The 18,404-nt window shown below is 45.5% G+C and overlaps 1 pseudogene across 1 annotated transcript; it reads left to right on the top strand.

The window, feature by feature from the left end:
• Window positions 1–16,523: 16,523 nt before the first annotated feature.
• On the top strand, window positions 16,524–17,937 carry LOC128594311 (elongation factor 1-alpha 1-like; annotated as a pseudogene). Its single transcript, XR_008382532.1, has one exon. The product of XR_008382532.1 is annotated as an elongation factor 1-alpha 1-like (transcript).
• Window positions 17,938–18,404: the final 467 nt, after the last annotated feature.

Raw genomic sequence — 18,404 nt, 5'->3', positions numbered from 1 at the left:
TGAGTATGCTGTGAGCTAGGCTGACACCATGGCCTTGGTATCACAGAGTAATAACTAAATAAATAAATAACCAGGAATTATTGACATAGAACACAAAAGACCTATTCCATTAAATTTGGGCCTTATATGTGAAAATAAAATCCATTTGCTTTGTTTAGCATAATAAAGTATATCATTGTACTTTTTTTTTTTGCCGGAACTAGGTTTGAACCCGCCACCTCTGGTATACGGGGGTGGCGCCCTACTCCTTGAGCCACAGGTGTCCTTTTCTTTTTTTTTTTGAGACAGAGCCTCAAGCTGTCACCCTTTGTAGAATGCTGTGGCATCACAGCTCACAGCAACCTCCAACTCCTGGGCTCAAGTGAGTCTCTTGCCTCTGCCTCCCAAGTATCTGGGACTACAGGCACCTGCCATAAAGCCCAGCTATTTTTTTGGTTGCAGCCGTCATTGTTGTTTGGCGGGCCCAGGCTGGATTCGAACCCACAAGTTCAGGTGTATGTGGCTAGTGCCTTAGCTGCTTGAGCCACAGGTGCCGAGCCATCATTGTACTTTTTTTTAAAAAGACGCCTCGGTAAGGCACCGGCCCCATATACCGAGGGTGGTGGGTTCAAACCCGGCCCCGGCAAAACTGCAACCAAAAAAATAGCCGGGCGTTGTGGCGGGCCCCTGTGGTCCCAGCTACTCGGGAGGCTGAGGCAAGAGAGTCGCTTAAGCCCAGGAGTTGGAGGTTGCTGTGAGCTGTGTGAGGCCACGGCAGTCTACCGAGAGCCATAAAGTGAGACTCTGTCTCTACAAAAATAAAAAATAAAAAAAAAAAAGAAGAAAAGGATAGAAAAAGGAATCCAAAAGCTGGTTCATTGAAATAATTTTTTTCTTTTCTTTTTTTTTTTTTTTGCAACAGAGTCTCACTATGTTGCCCTCTGTAGAGTGCTGTAATGTCACAGCTCACAACAATCTCAAACTCTTCAGCTTAAGCAATTCTCTTGCCTCAGCCTCCCAAGTATCTGTGACTACAGGCGCCAGCCACAGTGCCTGGCTATTTTTTTGTTGCAGTTGTCATTGTTGTTTAGCTGGCCCAGTCCAGGTTCAAACCCTCCACCCTCAGTGCATGTGACCAGCACCGTAACCACTGTGCACTCTTTCAGCACCAAGCCTGAAAGAATTATTTTTAAATGGATAACTTTATAGCCAGGTCTACTAAAGAAAAGAAAAGACAGAGAATGACACAAATACCACTAAAAAAAGAAAGAAAACAACTATAAATCCTCCATACAGTAAAAGAATAATAAGAGGCTCAGCACTTATAGCTCAAGTGGCTAGGGCGCCAGCCACATACACCAGAGCTGAAGGGTTCGAATCCAGCCCAGGCCGCCAAACAACAATGACAACTAGAACCAAAAAAATATGATGCTACAGCACTCCACCCAGAGTGACAGCTTGAGACTCTGTCTCAAAGAAAAAAGAAGGAGGAGGAGGAGGAGAAAAAGAAGAAGAAGAAAATACTATTAATAATGTTATTTCAATATATTTAACAACTTGCAAGAAATGGACAAATACTTCAAAGGATACAAGCTGCCAGATATCACTCAAGAAGAAACATATAGGCTCGGCACCTGTGGCTCAAGCGGCTAAGGCGCTAGCCACATACACCTGAGCTGGCGGGTTCGAATCCAGCCTGGGCCGCCAAACAACAATGATGGCTGCAACCAAAAAAATAGCCGAGCACTGAGGAGGATGCCTGTTGTCCCAGCTACTTGGGAGGCAGAGGCAGGAGAATCGCTTGAGCCCAGGAATTGGAAGTTGCTGTGAGCAGTGATATCACAGCACTCTACCCAGGGTGACAGCTTGAGGCTCTGTCTCAATTAAAAAAAAAAAAAGAAGAAGAAGAAGAAACATATAATCTTAATAACCTGTATCTACTAAGTAAATTGAATTTTAGTTTAAAACCTTCCTACATAGATGATTGCAAGCCCAAATGGCTTTGTTGGTAAATTCTACCATACACTTAAGGAAAAAAATAATACCAATTCTACATAAATTCTTGGCCTGGCTCAGTGGCTCACACCTGTAATCCTAACATTCTGAAAGGGTGAGGTGGGTGGATTGCCTCAGGACAGGAGTTGGAGCAAGAGTGAGACCCTGTCTCTAAAAATACCTGGGCATGGTGGCAGGTGCCTGTAGTCCCAGCTACTAAAAAAAATAAGGTAAGAGGGGCGGCGCCTGTGGCTCAGTGAGTAGAGCGCCAGCCCCATATGCCGAGGGTGGCGGGTTCGGACCCAGCCCCAGCCCCAGCCAAACTGCAACAGAAAAATAGCCAGGCGTTGTGGCGGGCGCCTGTAGTCCCAGCTGCTCGGGAGGCTGAGGCAAGAGAATCGCGTAAGCCCAAGAGTTAGAGGTTGCTGTGAGCCGTGTGACGCCAGCGGCACTATACCCGAGGGCGGTACAGTGAGACTCTGTCTCTACAAAAAAAAAAAATAATAAAATAAGGTAAGAGGATCACTGAGCCTAATAGTTTGAGGTTGCTATGAGAGGAGGCCATGGCACTCTACCAAGGGCAACAAAGTGAGACTCTGTCTCAAACAAACAAATACATAAATTCTCCCAGAAAATAGAAAAGTGAACAATTTCCAACTCCTCTAATAAGACTAGTATTATCTTGATACAGAATCAGATAAAAAAAAACACCATAAGAAATAAAACTATGATATCTTTCATGTAGATAAAAACAAAAGTCCTTAATACTTTCATAGATTAAATTTATCTATATATAAAAACAATAATAAATTATGATGAAGTGGGCTGTGCCCTAAGACGTAAGGATTATATTGATATAATAAAGATCAGATATGGGGCGGTGCCTGTGGCTCAGTGAGTAGGGTGCCGACCCCATATGCCAAGGGTGGCGGGTTCGGACCCAGCCCCGGCCAAACTGCAACAGAAAAATAGCCGGGCGTTGTGGCGCGCACCTGTAGTCCCAGCTGCTCGGGAGGCTGAGGCAAGAGAATCGCATAAGCCCAAGAGTTAGAGGTTGCTGTGAGCCGTGTGATGCCACAGCACTCTACCCGAGGGTGGTACAGTGAGACTCTGTCTCTACAAAAAAAAAAAAAAGATCAGATATCATTTATCATATAAACATATCAAAAAAGAAACAAAGCAGGGGGTGCCCATAGCTCAGTGCGTAGGGTGCTGGTCACATACACCGAAGTTGGCAGGTTTGAACCCAACCTGGGCCAGCTAAAACAACAACGATAATTACAACAAAAAAAATAACCAGGTGTCATGACAGGCACCTATAGTCTCATCTACTTGAGAGGCTAAGGCAAGAGAGTTGCTTAAGCCCAAGAGTTTGAGGTTGCTGTGAGCTGTGACGCTACAGCACTCTACCCAGGGTGACAGCTTGAGACTCTGTCTCAAAAAAAAGGCTCCGTGCCCATAGCACTGTGGTTATGGCACCAGCCACATACAGCAAGGGTGGCAGGTTCAAACCCAGCCCAGGCCAAGTAAACAACTGCAACAACAACAAAAAAAAGAAAAATAGCCAGGCATTGTGGCAGGTGCCTGTAGTCCCAGATACTTGGGAAGCTAAGGCAAGAGAATCACTTAAGCCCAAGAGTTTGAGCTTGCTGTGAGCTGTGATGTCACAGCACTCTACCAAGGGTGACATAGTGATACTCTGTATCAAAAAAAAAGAAAGAAAAGAAAGCAAACAAAACAACATAATATCAAAACATAAAATCAAAAAAGAACAAAGCAAATATAACAGATCTCAAAAGGACATATGTGGCTCAGTCGGTAAGGCGCCGGCCCCATATACCGAGGGTGGCGGGTTCAAACCTGGCCCCGGCTGAACTGCAACCAAAAAATAGCCGGGCGTTGTGGTGGGCGCCTGTAGTCCCAGCTGCTCGGGAGGATGAGGCAAGAGAATCGCTTAAGCCCAGGAGTTGCAGGTTGCTGTGAGCTGTGTGATGCCACAGTACTCTACTGAGGGCCATAAAGTGAGACTCTGTCTCTACAAAAAAAAGAGAAAAGAATTAAAGATTTTTTTTTTTTTTTTTAAAGAGCCTCAAGCTGTCACCCTGGGTAGAGTGCTATGGCATCACAGCTCACAGCAACTTCCAACTCCTGGGCTCGAGTGATTCTCCTGCCTCTGCCTCTGCCTCTGCCTCCCAAGTAGCTGGGACTACAGGTGCCTACCAGAAGGCCTGGCTGTTTTTTGGTTGCAGCCATCATTGTTGTTTGGCGGGCCCGAGCTGGATTCGAACCTGCCAGCTCAAATGTATGTGGCTGGCGCCTTAGTCACTTGAGCCACAGGCACCGAGCCTAAAGAATTTTTTTTTTTTTGAGACAGAGTCTTATTTTGTTCCCCTTGGTACAGTGCCATGGTGTCATAGCTCACAGCAACCTCAAACTCTTGGCCTCAAGCAATTCTCTTGCCTCATCCTCCCAAGTAGCTGGAGTCCCAAGTAGCAGGCACCCATCACAACGCCCAGCTATTTTTTTTAGAGACCAGGTCTTACTCTGGCTCAGGCTGGTCTCAAACCTGTGAGCTCAGGCAATCTACCCATCTCTAGGGCTCCCAGAGTGCTAGGATTACAAGTGTGAGCCATCACACCTGGCTCCTGAAAAGAATTAAAAAAAAAATCCACACACATTCATGACAAAAATTCTCAGCCATCCAGGAGGAAACTTAACCTGATAAAGGACATGAAATAAACAAAAAGTGTGCAGTGGTGAAGTAAAACTGTCCTTATTATTCACTAATTCCAAAATAGTGGCCTAGAAGTAAGCTAACTTTACTCCTCTCAACAAAAAAACAAAACCAAGGGCCATGCCTGTGGTTCAGTGGGTAGGGCGCCCGCCCCATATACCAAGGGTAGTGGGATCAAACTCGTCCCTGGCCAAACTGCAACAAAAAAATAGCCGGGCACTGTGGCAGGCGCCTGTAGTCCCAGCTACTCGGGAGGCTGAGGCAAGAGAAGCCTAAGCCCAGGAATTGGAGGTTGCTGTGAGCTGTGATGGTACATCACTCTACAGAGGGCAATAAAAGACTCTGTCTCAAAAAAAAAAAAATCAGAGCAGCTGTTTAGCAGCATCACACTGTTGGAGGTTCTTTCCACAACTGGCATGAACATGAATCACTAGCCAGCCCTCCACACTGCCCAGATGTCCTCCTTGGGACCTCTACCATTTGGGAAGGACTGGGCTCTAATTTCTTACAAGAGCCCAGACGAACTTGGCCCTAAGGCACCACCTAGATCCAAAAAGGAGACAGTTACCCAACCATAAAGAACCTCTAAGTTTGGGAGCAGGAGGGGCCTGGCATTAATCTCTCCCACAAGAAAGGGCCAAGGCAGTAAATAAACAGCTAAGATCTGACTGTTGTGTCAGAGAGTGCTGGAATGCAGTGGGGGAGTGAAGAGAAACCTGTGGTGACCAGATGTCCAGGAAAGCAGCGTGGAGGTATCTGACCTCTCTAGCATCATTTCCCTGCCTGGATTAGATCTGCCAGAAATCAGGAGAGACTTCCTGTTGTGAGGAAAATATAAGTGGAAGGGCGGTGCCTGTTTCTCAGTCGGAAAGGCGCTGGCCCCATATACCAAGGGTGGCATGTTCAAACCCGGCCCCAGCCAAACTGCAACCAAAAAATAGCCGGGCATTGTGACTGGCGCCTGTAGTCCCAGCTACTTGGGAGACTGAGGCAAGAGAATCGCTTAAGCCCAGGAGTTGGAGGTTGCTGTGAGCTGTGTGAGGCCACGGCACTCTACTGAGGGCCATAAAGTGAGACTCTGTCTCTACAAAAAAAAGAAAAAAGAAAAGAAAATATAAGTGGAAGATTCCCCCCACCAGCCCCTATTGCCATGGCAAACACCTACAGTCCTTACAACAGGAGAATCCCACATTATCCTCATTTGGAGAGATGCTTGGGATCTACACAGGTGCACTGCCCCAGATTAGGAACATAAGGTGGGCATGCCCTACCCTCCCACCCACTATGAGCCAAGCTGGTGGAGCATCTTGAGACCAGCGCCTTCTCTAGCGTGTGTCTTCTCTCTGCACCTCTCCAGCCCTAGGGCTCCATCTTCATTCCATCGAGTCCGTACTGGTGGCTGAACACCACAACACCAGCATTGCTAAACCCAGGCCCAGGATTGACTGTGATGCTGGTCCAGCACATCAGGGAAACAAACTTTCACCACCCTCACTTCCAGCCAGAAGAACAATCTGACAGTTCTGCCCAGGCAAACCTACCTTTCACCCAGCCAAACTGCTACTTGCCCTGCCCCCAAATACAAGGAGACTTTGAGGTTCTCAACAGCTGATACACTCTCTGGCCAGTGGAGCAGCTACCTGACTATACCCAGGGCCTGAGTAATAGTCCTGAGGTGCCCTGACCCCTGCAGACAAGTTCCTGACCTTCCTAACAGCCTTGTGCCCACAATTAGAGCCTAAAAAACAGCTCTGTTTAAAAAAAAAAAAATTACTGCTCGGGAGGCTGAGGCAGGAGAATCGCCTGGACCCTGGAGTTGGAGGTTGCTGTGAGCTGTGTGATGCCATGGCACTCTACCAAGGGCGATAAGGTGAGACTCTGTCTCTACAAAAAAAAAAAAAATTAAAAAGAGCTCTATGGGCTGCCCTCAGCAAAACACCCCCAGACAAATGAAACAGCCCTGTACTGAGATCCTGGGCCTGAGAAATGGCCCCATGAACCACCCCAAGCAGACCCAACCCCAGGCCTGAAGAAGCCTTGCAGGATACTCCAGGCTCATGCCTCCAGGTGAACTGAGCAGCTGTGCGAACACATCCTAGACCTGAGAAGAAACCCTAGAACATATTCAGTAGCATATGCCTATAATCCCAACACTGGGAGGTCAAGGCAGTAGAATATTTGAGGCCAGGAGTTTGAGACTAGCCTAGGCAATGTACTGAAATGCCATCTCTAAAAACGAAGGAAGGAAGGAAGGAGAAGGAGAAGGGAAGGAAAGAAAGAGAAAGAAAAGAAAGAAAAATTAGCTGGTATGGTTGTGCATGGCTGTAACCCTAGCTACTTGGGAGGCCGGGAAGGATCCCTTAAGCCAATGACTTTAAGGCTGCAGTGAACCATGATCATGCCACTGCACTCCGGCCTGGGCAACAGAGCAAGACCTGGTCTCTAAAAAGAAAGAGAAGCAGCAGCCCATGGGCCACCCCCAGCAGGCATGTACTCAGGCCAGCTGAGCAGACCTGACCCTGTGTTCTTGACCTGAGAAACAGTGCCATGACCTACCCCCAGCAAACACAACTAGGCCAGCTGAGACTCCTGCATCCCAGGCCTAAGAAACAACCCAGTGGGCTAGCCTTCGCAAACACATCCCCAGGCCAACTAAATAGTTGTGCAGCTTTGTCCCAGACCTAAGAAAAAGTACCATGGGTCCCTGCCCAGCAGATTTGCCCCCAAGCAAGACCAGCAGCCTTGTGCCTGCATACCAGACCTGAGAAATGGTCCCATGGGCTGCCACTGATAGGCACACTAGCCGGCTAGCAGAGCAATCACCTGCATGTCTTCTTGGCCAAAGTAACCGTCACAGCTCATTGGTTTTCCAATGAGCCAAACCTGAAGTGAGCTGACTCACCATGTGCATGAATGCTGCCCCAACCTGAGAAATAGTCCAGTGAACTCACCTCTAGTAATACTAACCATAATCATCTCAAACTCTCTCAGCATAGGTTGCACACATATGCAACAAGTGTGGATTACAGCTGAAAAAACTACAGGAAGTCCCCAGGTTATGAACATGATAGGTTCTGTAGGTTTTTTCTTTTATTTTTTTTTTTTTGCAGTTTTTGGCCAGGGCTGGGTTTGAACCCACCACCTCTGGCATATGGGGCCAGCGCCCGACTCCTTTCAGCCACAGGTGCTGCCCTTTTCTTCTATTTTTTGAGACAAAGTCTCACTCCGTTGCCCAAGGCTAGAGTGCTATGGCGTTAGCCCAGCTCATAGCAACCTTAAACTCCTGGGTTCAAATGATCCTACTGACTCAGCCTCCTGAGTAGCTGGGACTATAGGTGCCCACCAAAACACCCACATGATTTTTCTATTTCTGGTAGAGATAGGATCTCACGCTTGCTTAAGCTGGTATTGAACTCCTGAGCTCAAGCATCCTACTGCCTTGGCCTCCCAGTGGCTGGGCCACTGTGCCAGGCCTATAGGTTTGTTCTTCTTTTTTTTGAGATAGTCTCACTATGTTGCCCTCAATAGAGTGCCATAGCATCACAGCTCACAGCAACCTCGAACTCTTGAGCTAAAGTGATTCTCTTGCCTCAGACTCCCAAGTAGCTAGGACTACAGGTGCCAGCCACAACACCCAGCTATTTTTTTGTTGTAGTTGTCATTTTTTTTTTTAGCAGGCCTGGGCCAGGCTCAAACCCGGCAGCTTTGGTGTAGGTGGCCAGCACCCTACTCACTGAGCTACAGGTGCTGAGCCAATAAGTTTGTTCTTAAGTTGAATATGTACGTCAGTTGGAACAGATACATTTACCTATTACCTGAAATAGCCTCCATTCATAAGTGTGAGTTGTACATTCATTCAGATGTTTGTAACTTGGAAACTTACTGTAATTGCCTCTGTTCATATGTAAAAGATGCATGTAAATCAGATGTTTGACTACTATACTATACTACTATACTACTGCACCCACCTCGCAGCAAAGCCAACTTACCATACCAAACTGCCACCTCAAAACCCATTTATATAAATGTGTCTTTTCCTTTGAAACTGACTCCATAAAATTGCAAGAGGTGACTTTTCCAACAATGTGTAGAAAATAACATAAGACAAAGCACGCATAAAGAAGCAAGTAATAATGTCACTTCCAAAGGAAAACAATAATTCTTCAATAACAGACACTAATCACAAGGAAATACAGGAAATGTCAGAATAAAATTCAAAGTAATAATCTTAAGAAAATTCAAGGAGGCTGGACATAGTGGCTCGTGTCTATAATCTTGGCACTCTGGGAGGCTGAGGCAGGAATTCAAGATTAGCCTAAGTAAGACCAAGAGACCATCTAGCTCATGCCTATAATCCTAGACTCTGGGAGGCTGAGGCGGGTGGATTTCCTGAGCTCACAAGTTAGAGACCAGCCTGAGCCAGAGCAAGACCCCGTCTCTAAAATTAGCTGGCCATTGTGGCAAGCGCCTGTAGTCCCAGCTACTCAGGAGGCTGAGGCAAAAGAATCACTTGAGCCCAAGAGTTTGAGGTTGCTGTGAGCTATGACGCCATAGCACTCTATGAACAGTGACTAAGTGAGACTCTTTCTCAAAAAAGAAAAAAGGAAAAGGAAAAAGAGGCTTGGTGCCCGTAGCCCAGTGTTTAGGATGTTGGCCACATACACTGGGGCTGGGGGTAGTTCAAACCTAGCCCAGACCTGCTAAACAACAATGATAACTGCAACAACAAAAAAAATAGCCACGCGTAGTGGCAGGTGCCTGTAGTCCCTGCTACTTGGGAGGCTGAGGCAAGAGAATCGCTTAAGCCCAAGAGTCTGAAGTTGCTGTGAGCTGTGATGTGACAGCACTCTACTGAGGGTGACATAGTAAGACTGTTGAAAAAAAATCAGCTGGGTGTTGTGGTGAGCACCTGTACTCCCAGCTACTTGGGAGGCTGAAGCAGGAGGATTGCTTGAGTCCAGGAGTTTGAGTTTGCTGTAAGCAAGGATAATGCCATGGCACTCTACCCTGGACAATAAAGTGAGACTCTGTCTCAAAAAAAAAAAAAAAATTTCCTGAGCCCAGGAGTTGGGGGTTGCTGTGAGCTGTGATGCTACAACACTCTACCCAGGAAGAGCTTGAGGCTCTGTCTCAAAAAAATTCCAAACTTGAAGACAGGTTTTCTGAAATAACTTAAAAAGAAGGAAGAAAGGAAGGAAGGGAGGGAGAGAAGTGAGGAGAGAGGGAGGGAGGTAAGGAAGGGAAAGAGAGAAGAAAAATTTTTTTAAAATTTAAAAAAAAAAAAATTACTACTGGCACATGCCTGTAGTCCCAGCACTTTGGTAGGCTGAGGTAGCACAATTGAGACTAGAAGTTCAAAACCAGCATGGGCAACATAGTGAGACCCCATCTCTACAAAAACTTTATTTTTTATTTATTTTGCAGGGTTTTTTTGGCCGGGGCTGGGTTTGAATCCCCCACCTCTGGTATATGGGGCCAGCACCCTACTCCTTTGAGCCACAGGTGCCACCCCTTTTTATTTATTTATTTTTTCCAAGACAAAGTCTCACTGTGTTACTCTCGGTAGAGTGCTGTGGTGTTACAGTTCACGGCAACCTCCAACTCTTGGGTTTAAGCGATTCTCTTGCCTCAGCCTCCCAAGTAGCTGGGTCTACAAGTGCCCGCCACAATGCCTGGCTATTTTTGTTGTTGTTGTTGCAGTTGTCATTGTTGTTCAGCTGGCTCGGGCCGGGTTCAAACCCACCAGCCTTGATGTATGTGGCTGGCGCCATAACCACTGTGCTACCAGCGCCAAGCCTACAAAAACCTTAAAATTAGCCTGTATGATGGCACGCACGTGTCGTCCCAGCTACCAGGGAGGCTGAGCCAGAAAGATTACATGAACCCAGGAGTTTGAGGTTACAGGGAGTATGCTCTTGTCAGTGTACTCTAGCTCAGGCAACAAAGTAAGACTTTGTCTCAAAAGAAAAAAAAAAAAAACAGAAGAAGGAGAAAGAGGAGGAGGAGGAGGAGGAGGAGAAAGCCTTCAGGATTTATGGGACAGAATTACTCAAAAAAAAAAAAAAGAAAAGCCTATTATGGGCATTCCAGAAAAAGAATAAAAGAGAAAGGGTAGGGAAAGCATATTTAGTGAAATAATAGCAGAAAATTTCCCAAGTCATGGGAAAGAATATCCAGGAAGCTAAAAACACACACACACAGATTCAACTAAACAGGTCCTGTAGAAGGCATATCATCATCAAATTATCAAAAGTTCAAACACATGTAAGGGAATGCCTCCCAAGTAGCTGGGACTACAGGCGCCTGCCACAACACCTGGCTATTTTTTTGTTGCAGTTGTCATTGTTGTTTAACCGGCCCAGACCGGGCTCAAACCCACCACCCTTGGTGCATGTGGCCGCCTCCATAACCACTGTGCTACGGCATCAAGACCCCTCCCCATTTTTTTTGTAAATGTGAAATGAAATTTATTGAAGAAGATAGGTTTACAGAGCAAGACAAAGATATAGTTGTATTATCTACAGAGCAAGATACATTAGCTACAGATGATAAAGGGGCCCCTGGTCCTAACAAAAAATGCTCTGGTAATGGTCTGGGATTTGTTCCTTTTATATTGTCTAGATTGGGGGAAGTTAAGACATCACCATGGAACCACTTTGATGGAGAGTTAATAACATGATAATTGGGGGCGGCGCCTGTGGCTCAAGGAGTAGGGCGCCGGTCCCATATGCCGGAGGTGGCGGGTTCAAACCTAGCCCCGGCCAAAAAAAAAAAAGAAAATGCTGGGTGGTGCCTGTGGCTCAAGGAGTAGGGTGCCAGCCCTATATACCAGAGGTGGCAGGTTCAAACTTGGCCCTTGACAAAAGCTACAAACAAAATAAAATTAAATTAAATTTAAAAAAATAACATGATAATTAGCCTTATTATTCTAGGTCACATTCCAAATCCTATTTACCTGAGTTGCCTGGTGCATGGGGTGTTCCTCATTCTCCAAGGTGTGGCAATTGTTTGGGATAGGATCAAGGGCAGAGCAGCACCAAGACAGAGTGTCCACCTTTTTTTTTTTTTTTTTTTTTTTTGAGAGTCTCACATTGTTGCCCTCAGTAGAGTTCCCTGGCTTCATAACTCACAGCAACCTCAAATTCTTGGGCTCAAGGGATTCTCTTGCCTCAGCTTCCCAAGTAGCTGGGACTATAGGCACCCACTACAATGCCTGGCTATTTTTAGAGATGGAGGTCTCGCTCTGGCTCAGGCTAGTCTTGAACCTGTGAGCCCAGGCAATCCACCCACCTTGGCCTCCCAGAGTGCTAAGATTACAGGTGTGAGCCACCCCACCTAGCCCACCCTTGTTGTTATTCCTGGAGGGGGGACCTGTTCAAGGCAGCACCAAGGCAGAGCACCCACCTTTGTCCTTTATTTCTACAAAAGCTGGAATGCTTCACTATTTACCCAATATTTCCCCACTCTCTATCCCAGAGGCCCAAATCATTAGGAAAGGGTGTCTCCTCCACTCACCTGGCTGCTTCCTGCTGAGTAGGGGCAATGATTCCTATTAAGGTAGCCTCTTGCAGATTCTCAGAATGGCTCTATGGGGAACTTAAGAATATGTCCTCTGTAGATGGCTGTACTTGTAGGTAGGAGGGGAACTAGGTGTTGGGACTGATAGAGAATGTAGAACCATTTGCAACTTGATGGCCTCTTGTACTTAGAGATGAGATGCAGACGCTAGGATGGCAATAATGTTGCTCTGAACCTGTTCCTGACTTGTTAACAAAAAGAGTGAACAGGCATATCCAGCAGGTTTGGTTGAGCTTTAGGGTATGTGCAGTTGGTTTGCCGGAACAAAAAGTGTCTCGCCCGTAGGTAAACAGTTTGTACTATTTATCTAAAGGAGCCACATGGGGCGGCGCTATGTGGCTCAGTGGGTAGGGCGCTGGCCCCATATACCAAGGGTTCAAATCCCAGCCAAACTGCAACAAAAAATAGCTGGGCATTGTTGTGGGCACCTGCAGTCCCAGCTACTCGGGATGCTGAGGCAAGAGAATCACCTAAACCCAGGAGTTGGAGGTTGCTGTGAGTTGTGATGCCATGGCACTCTACCTAGGGCGATAAAGTGAGACTCTGTCTCTAAAAAAAATAAAATAAAATAAAGGAGACACTGAAGGAGAAATCTGCTTGAATAGATACTGGAAATCCTCCAAGGGAGTATATGAGTATTTGTCCTTGTCTGCAGGGACTGGATGAGTTTCATTTTAGTCCAATTGTCACCAAAAGTTTGGCATTTGTCCCTGAGGCCACATCAGAAGAATGAGGACAAGAAGCTTGAGGAGAAAGAAAGAGAAGTTTATTAATTTTCTGGCAAATGAGAAGGCTGGCAGACTTGTGTCAAAGCACAAGCATCCTCAAAAAACTCTTTTATGGAGACTCTATGAAAATTCTTAAAACTAATAAATGAGTTTAGCAAAATTACAATATAGAAAACATGTAAACATTGGTAGTGTTTGCACACATACATATGAACAGTGAACTAGGCAAATTATGGTGGCTCACAACTATACTATCACTCTGGGAGGCTGAGGCAGGAGGACAGCTTGGGGCCAGGAGTTTGAAACCAGCCTAAACAAGAGTGAGACCCTATCTCAAATAAAAATAGAAAAAATCAGCTGGCGTAGTAGCACACATCTATAGTGCCAGCTACTATGGAGGCTAAAGCAGGAGGAAAGCAGAATGGCTTTAGTCTAGGAGTTAGAGGTTCCCGTGAGCTATGATGATGCCACTGCACTCTGCCCCAAAAAAGAAAAAACAAAACAAAACAAACGAACAATGATCTAACTAAAAACAAAAGAAATCAACAAGTCATTCCATTTACAATGGCTATAAAACAATACCTAGGAATAGATTTAACCAAGGAGGTAAAGAACATTATAAGGAAAACTATAATTTAAGAAATTGAAGAGTGGCTTGGCGCCTATAGCTCAGCGGCTAGGGCATCAGCCACATACACCGCAGCTGGCAAGTTTGAATCCAGCCCAGGCCTGCCAAACAATGACAACTACAACCAAAAAATAAAAATATGCTGGTGTTGTGGTGGGCACCTGTAGTCCTAGCTACTTGGGAGGCTGAGGCAAGAGAATCGCTTAAGCCCAAGAGTTAGAGGTTGCTGTGAGCTGTGACGCCACAGCACTGTACTGAGGGCAACAAAGTGAAACTCTGTCTCAAAAGAAAGAAGGAAATTGAAGAGCATATAAACTAGAAAGATATCCCAAGGTCATGGATCAGAAGAATGATCATGGGTCAAAAGAATTAACAAATGAGGGCAGCACCTGTGGCTCAGTGAGTAGGGCACTGGCTCCATATACTGAGGGTGGAGGGTTCAAACCCAGCCCTGGCCAAACTGCAACAAAAAAATAGCCGGACTTTGTGGTGGGCACCTGTAGTCCAGCTACTTGGGAGGCTGAGGCCAGAGAATCGCCTAAGCCCAGGAACTGGAGGTTGCTGTGAGCTATGTGATGCCACAGCACTCTACCGAGGGTGATAAAGTGAGACTCTGTTTCTACCAAAAAAAAAGAATTAACAAATGACAATACTATCAAAAGTAATCTATATATTCAATGTAATCCCTATCAAAATGCCAATGACTTGGGTGGCGCCTGTGGCTCAAGGAGTAGTGTGCCGGCCCCATATACTGGGGGTGGCGGGTTTGAACCAGGTCCTGACCAAAATTGAAAAAAAAAAAAAAAAACCAATGACTTGCTTCACAGTAATAGAAAAAAATTCTAAAATTCACTGAGAACCACAAATGCCAAATAGCCAAAACAATCCTAAGAAAAAGAACAATGCTAGAGGTCGGGAACAGTGGCTCATGCCTGTAATCCTAGCACTGCGAAAGGCTGAAGCAGGGGGATCATGTGAGCTCAAGAATTTGAGACCAACATGAGCAAGAATGAGGCCCTGTCTCTACTAAAAGCAGAAAAATTAGCCTGCAGTCTCAGCTACTCAAGAGGCTGAAACAAGATCACTTGAGTCCAGGCCTTTGAGGTTGCAGTGAGCTATAATGATGCCATTGCACTCTACCCAGGGTGACAAAGTAAGACTCAGTCACTTACAAACAAACAAAGCTAGAGGCATCACGCAACTAAGCCTCAAAATATATCACAAAGCTATAATAACCAGAACAACATGATACTGGTATGAAACAGATACATAAACCAGTGGAACAAAATAGAGAACTGAGGAATTAATCCTCATATCTGTAGGGAACTTATTTTTGACAAAGGTGAAAAGAACACACACTGGGAAAAGGACAGTCGCTTCAATAAATGGTACTGGGAATACTGGATATTCATGTGCAGAAAAATGAAACTAGACCTCCACCTCTCACCCTATACAAAACTCAACTTAAGGCTTGGTGCCTGTAGCTCAAGTGGCTAAGGCGCCAGCCACATACACCAGAGCTGGAGGGTTCGAATCCAGCCTGGGCCTGCCAAACAACAATGACAACTACAACCAAAAACTAGCTGGGCATTGTGGTGGGCTCCTATAGTCCCAGCTACTTGAGAGGCTGAGGCAAGAGAATCACTTAAGTCCAGGAGTTTGAGGTTGCTGTGAGCGGTGATGCCATAGCACTCTACTGAGAGTGACAGCTTGAGGCTCTGCCTCAAAAAAAAAAAACAAAAAAACTCAACTCAAAAATTGTGGACAAAAGCCCTAAATGTAAGTCCCAAAACAAAAGACTACTAGAAGAAAACAAAGGGGATACTGTTCAGGACACTGGCCTGGGAAAAGATTTTATGAATGAGACCTCAAAAGTACAGGCAACAAAATGAAAAATAAACAAAGCAATTATTATTTTCTATTCTACTGATTTGAAAACATAGCAAATACTGTATAATAAACTAAAAAGATTTGCATAGGAATGGAAACAATCAGCAAAATGAAAAGACAGCCTACAGAATGAGACAAAATATTTGCAAACTACTCATCTGACAGGGCATTAATATCCAGAATATTCAAGGAACTTAAACTTCTCAACAAGAAAAAAATAAGCAGGGTGGCGCCTTTGGCTCAGTGGGTAGGGCACCAGCCCCATATACCGAGACAAACTGCAAGAAAAAAATAGCCAGGCATTGTGGTGGGCACCTGTAGTCCCAACTACTTGGGGAGTGGAGGCAGGAGAATCGCTTGAGCCCAAGAGTTAGAGGTTGCTGTGAGCTGTGATGCCAGGGCATTCTACCCAGGAAGAATGATGCTCTATCTCAAAAAAAAAAGCTTGATGCTTTATCTCTCAAAAAAAAAAATTTTTTAAATGGGCAAAATGACCAGACATGGTGGCTTAAATGTGTAATGCCAGCACTTTGAAAGGCCACAAAAGGAGAATCACTTGAGGCCAGCAGTTTGAGACCAGTCTGAGCAACGTATTTTAAAGAAATTAGCCAGGCACCATGTTGCAAACCTGCAGTCCCAGTTACTCAGGAGGCTGAGGCGGGAGAATTACTTGAGTCCAGGAGTTTAAGGGTAATGCAGGGAGCTATGATCTTGCAGCAGCCATGACTCTATCTCTAATCAAAATTTTTTTTTTTTTTTTTATTGTTGGAGATTCATTGAGGGTACAATAAGCCAGGTTACACTGATTGCAATTGTTAGGTAAAGTCCCTCTTGCAATCATGTCTTGCCTCTAATCAAAATTTTTAAATGGGCACATGACCTTAACAGACATTTCTCAAGACAAACCAATATATTAAAAAATCTTCAGCTTTTTCGCAACGGGTTTGCTACCAGAACACAGGTGTTGTGAAAACCACCCATACGATCAAAAATGGGAAAGGAAAAGACTCATATCAACATCTTTGTCATTGGACACGTAGATTCAGACAAGTTCACCACTACTGGCCATCTGATCTACAAATGTGGTGGCATTGACGAGAAAACCATTGAAAAAGTTGAGAAGGAGGCTGCTAAGATGGGAAAGGGCTCCTTCAAGTACACATGGGTCTTGGATAAACTGAAGGCTGAATGTGAGCATGGTATCACCATTGATATCTCCCTGTGGAAATTTGAGACCAGCAAATACTATGTGACTATCATTGATGCCCTAGGACACAGAGACTTTATCAAAAATATGATTACAGGCTCATCTCAGGCTGACTGTGCTGTCCTGATTGTTGCTTCTGGTATTGGTGAATTTGAAGCTGGTATCTCAAAGAATGGACAGACCCGTGAGCATGCCCTCTGGCTTACACACTGGGTGTGAAACAACTAATTGTTGGTGTTAACAAGATGGATTCCACTGAGCTGCCCTACAGCCAGAAGAGATACGAGGAAATCGTTAAAGAAGTCAGCACTTACATTAAGAAAATTGGCTACAACCCTGACACTGTAGCATTCGTGCCAATTTCTGGTTGGAATGGTGACAACATGTTGGAGCCAAGTGCAAACATGCCTTGGTTCAAGGGATGGAAAGTCACCCGGAAGGATGGCAATGCCAGTGGAACCATGCTGCTTGAACTCTGGATTGCATTCTGCCACCAACTCATCCAACTGACAAGCCCTTGCGTCTGCCTCTGCAGGAAGGTACATAATTGGTGGTATTGGTACTATCCCTGTGGGCCGAGGGGAGACTGGTGTTCTCAAACCGGGCATGGTGGTCACCTTTGCTCCAGTTAATGTTACAACTGAAGTGAAGTCTGTTGAAATGCACCATGAAGCTTTGAGTGAAGCTCTTCCAGGAGACAATGTGGGCTTCAATGTCAAGAATGTGTCTGTCAAAGATGTTCGTCATGGCAATGTTGCTGGTAATAGCAAAAATGACCCACTGATGGAAGCAGCTGGCTTCACTGCTCAGGTGATTATCCTGAACCATCCAGGCCAAATTAGTGCTGGCTACGCTCCTGTACTGGATTGTCACAAAGCTCACATTGCCTGCAAGTTTGCTGAGCTGAAGGAAAAGATTGACCGCCGCTCTGGTAAAAAGCTGGAAGATGGCCCTAAATTCCTGAAATTTGGTAACACCGCCATCTTCGATATGGTTCCTGGCAAACCCATGTGTGTTGAGAGCTTCTCAGATTATCCGCCTCTGGGTCGTTTCACTGTTCGTGACATGAGACAGACAGTTGCTGTTGGTGTCATCAAAACAGTGGACAAGAAGGCTGCTGGAGCTGGCAGGGTCACCAAGTCTGCCCAGAAAGCTCAGAAGGCTAAATGAATATTATCTCTAACACCTGCCACCCCAGCCTTTTTTTTTGTAGAGACAGAGTCTCACTTTATGGCCCCCGGTAGAGTGCCGTGGCCTCACACAGCTCACAGCAACCTCCAACTCCCGGGCTTAAGTGATTCTCTTGCCTCAGCCTCCCGAGCAGCTGGGACTACAGGCACCCGCCACAACGCCAGGCTATTTTTTTGGTTGCAGTTTGGCCAGGGCCGGGTTTGAACCCACCACCCTCGGTATATGGGGCTGGCGCCTTACCAACTGAGCCACAGGCGCCGCCCAGCCACCCCAGTCTTAATCAGTGGGGGCAGAATGGTCTCAGAACTGTTTATTTCAATTGGCCATTTCAGTTTAATAGTAAAAGACTGGTTAATGATAACAATGCATCGTAAAACCTTCAGAAGGAAAGGAAAATGTTTTGTGGACCATTTGTTTTTTGTGTGGCAGTTTTAAGTTATTAGTTTTTAAAATCAGTACTTTTCTTTTTTTTTT

Source organism: Nycticebus coucang, chromosome 9, assembly GCF_027406575.1.
Source record: "Nycticebus coucang isolate mNycCou1 chromosome 9, mNycCou1.pri, whole genome shotgun sequence".
NCBI lineage: Eukaryota > Metazoa > Chordata > Mammalia > Primates > Lorisidae > Nycticebus > Nycticebus coucang.
This window is presented reverse-complemented; position numbering and strand designations above follow the sequence as displayed.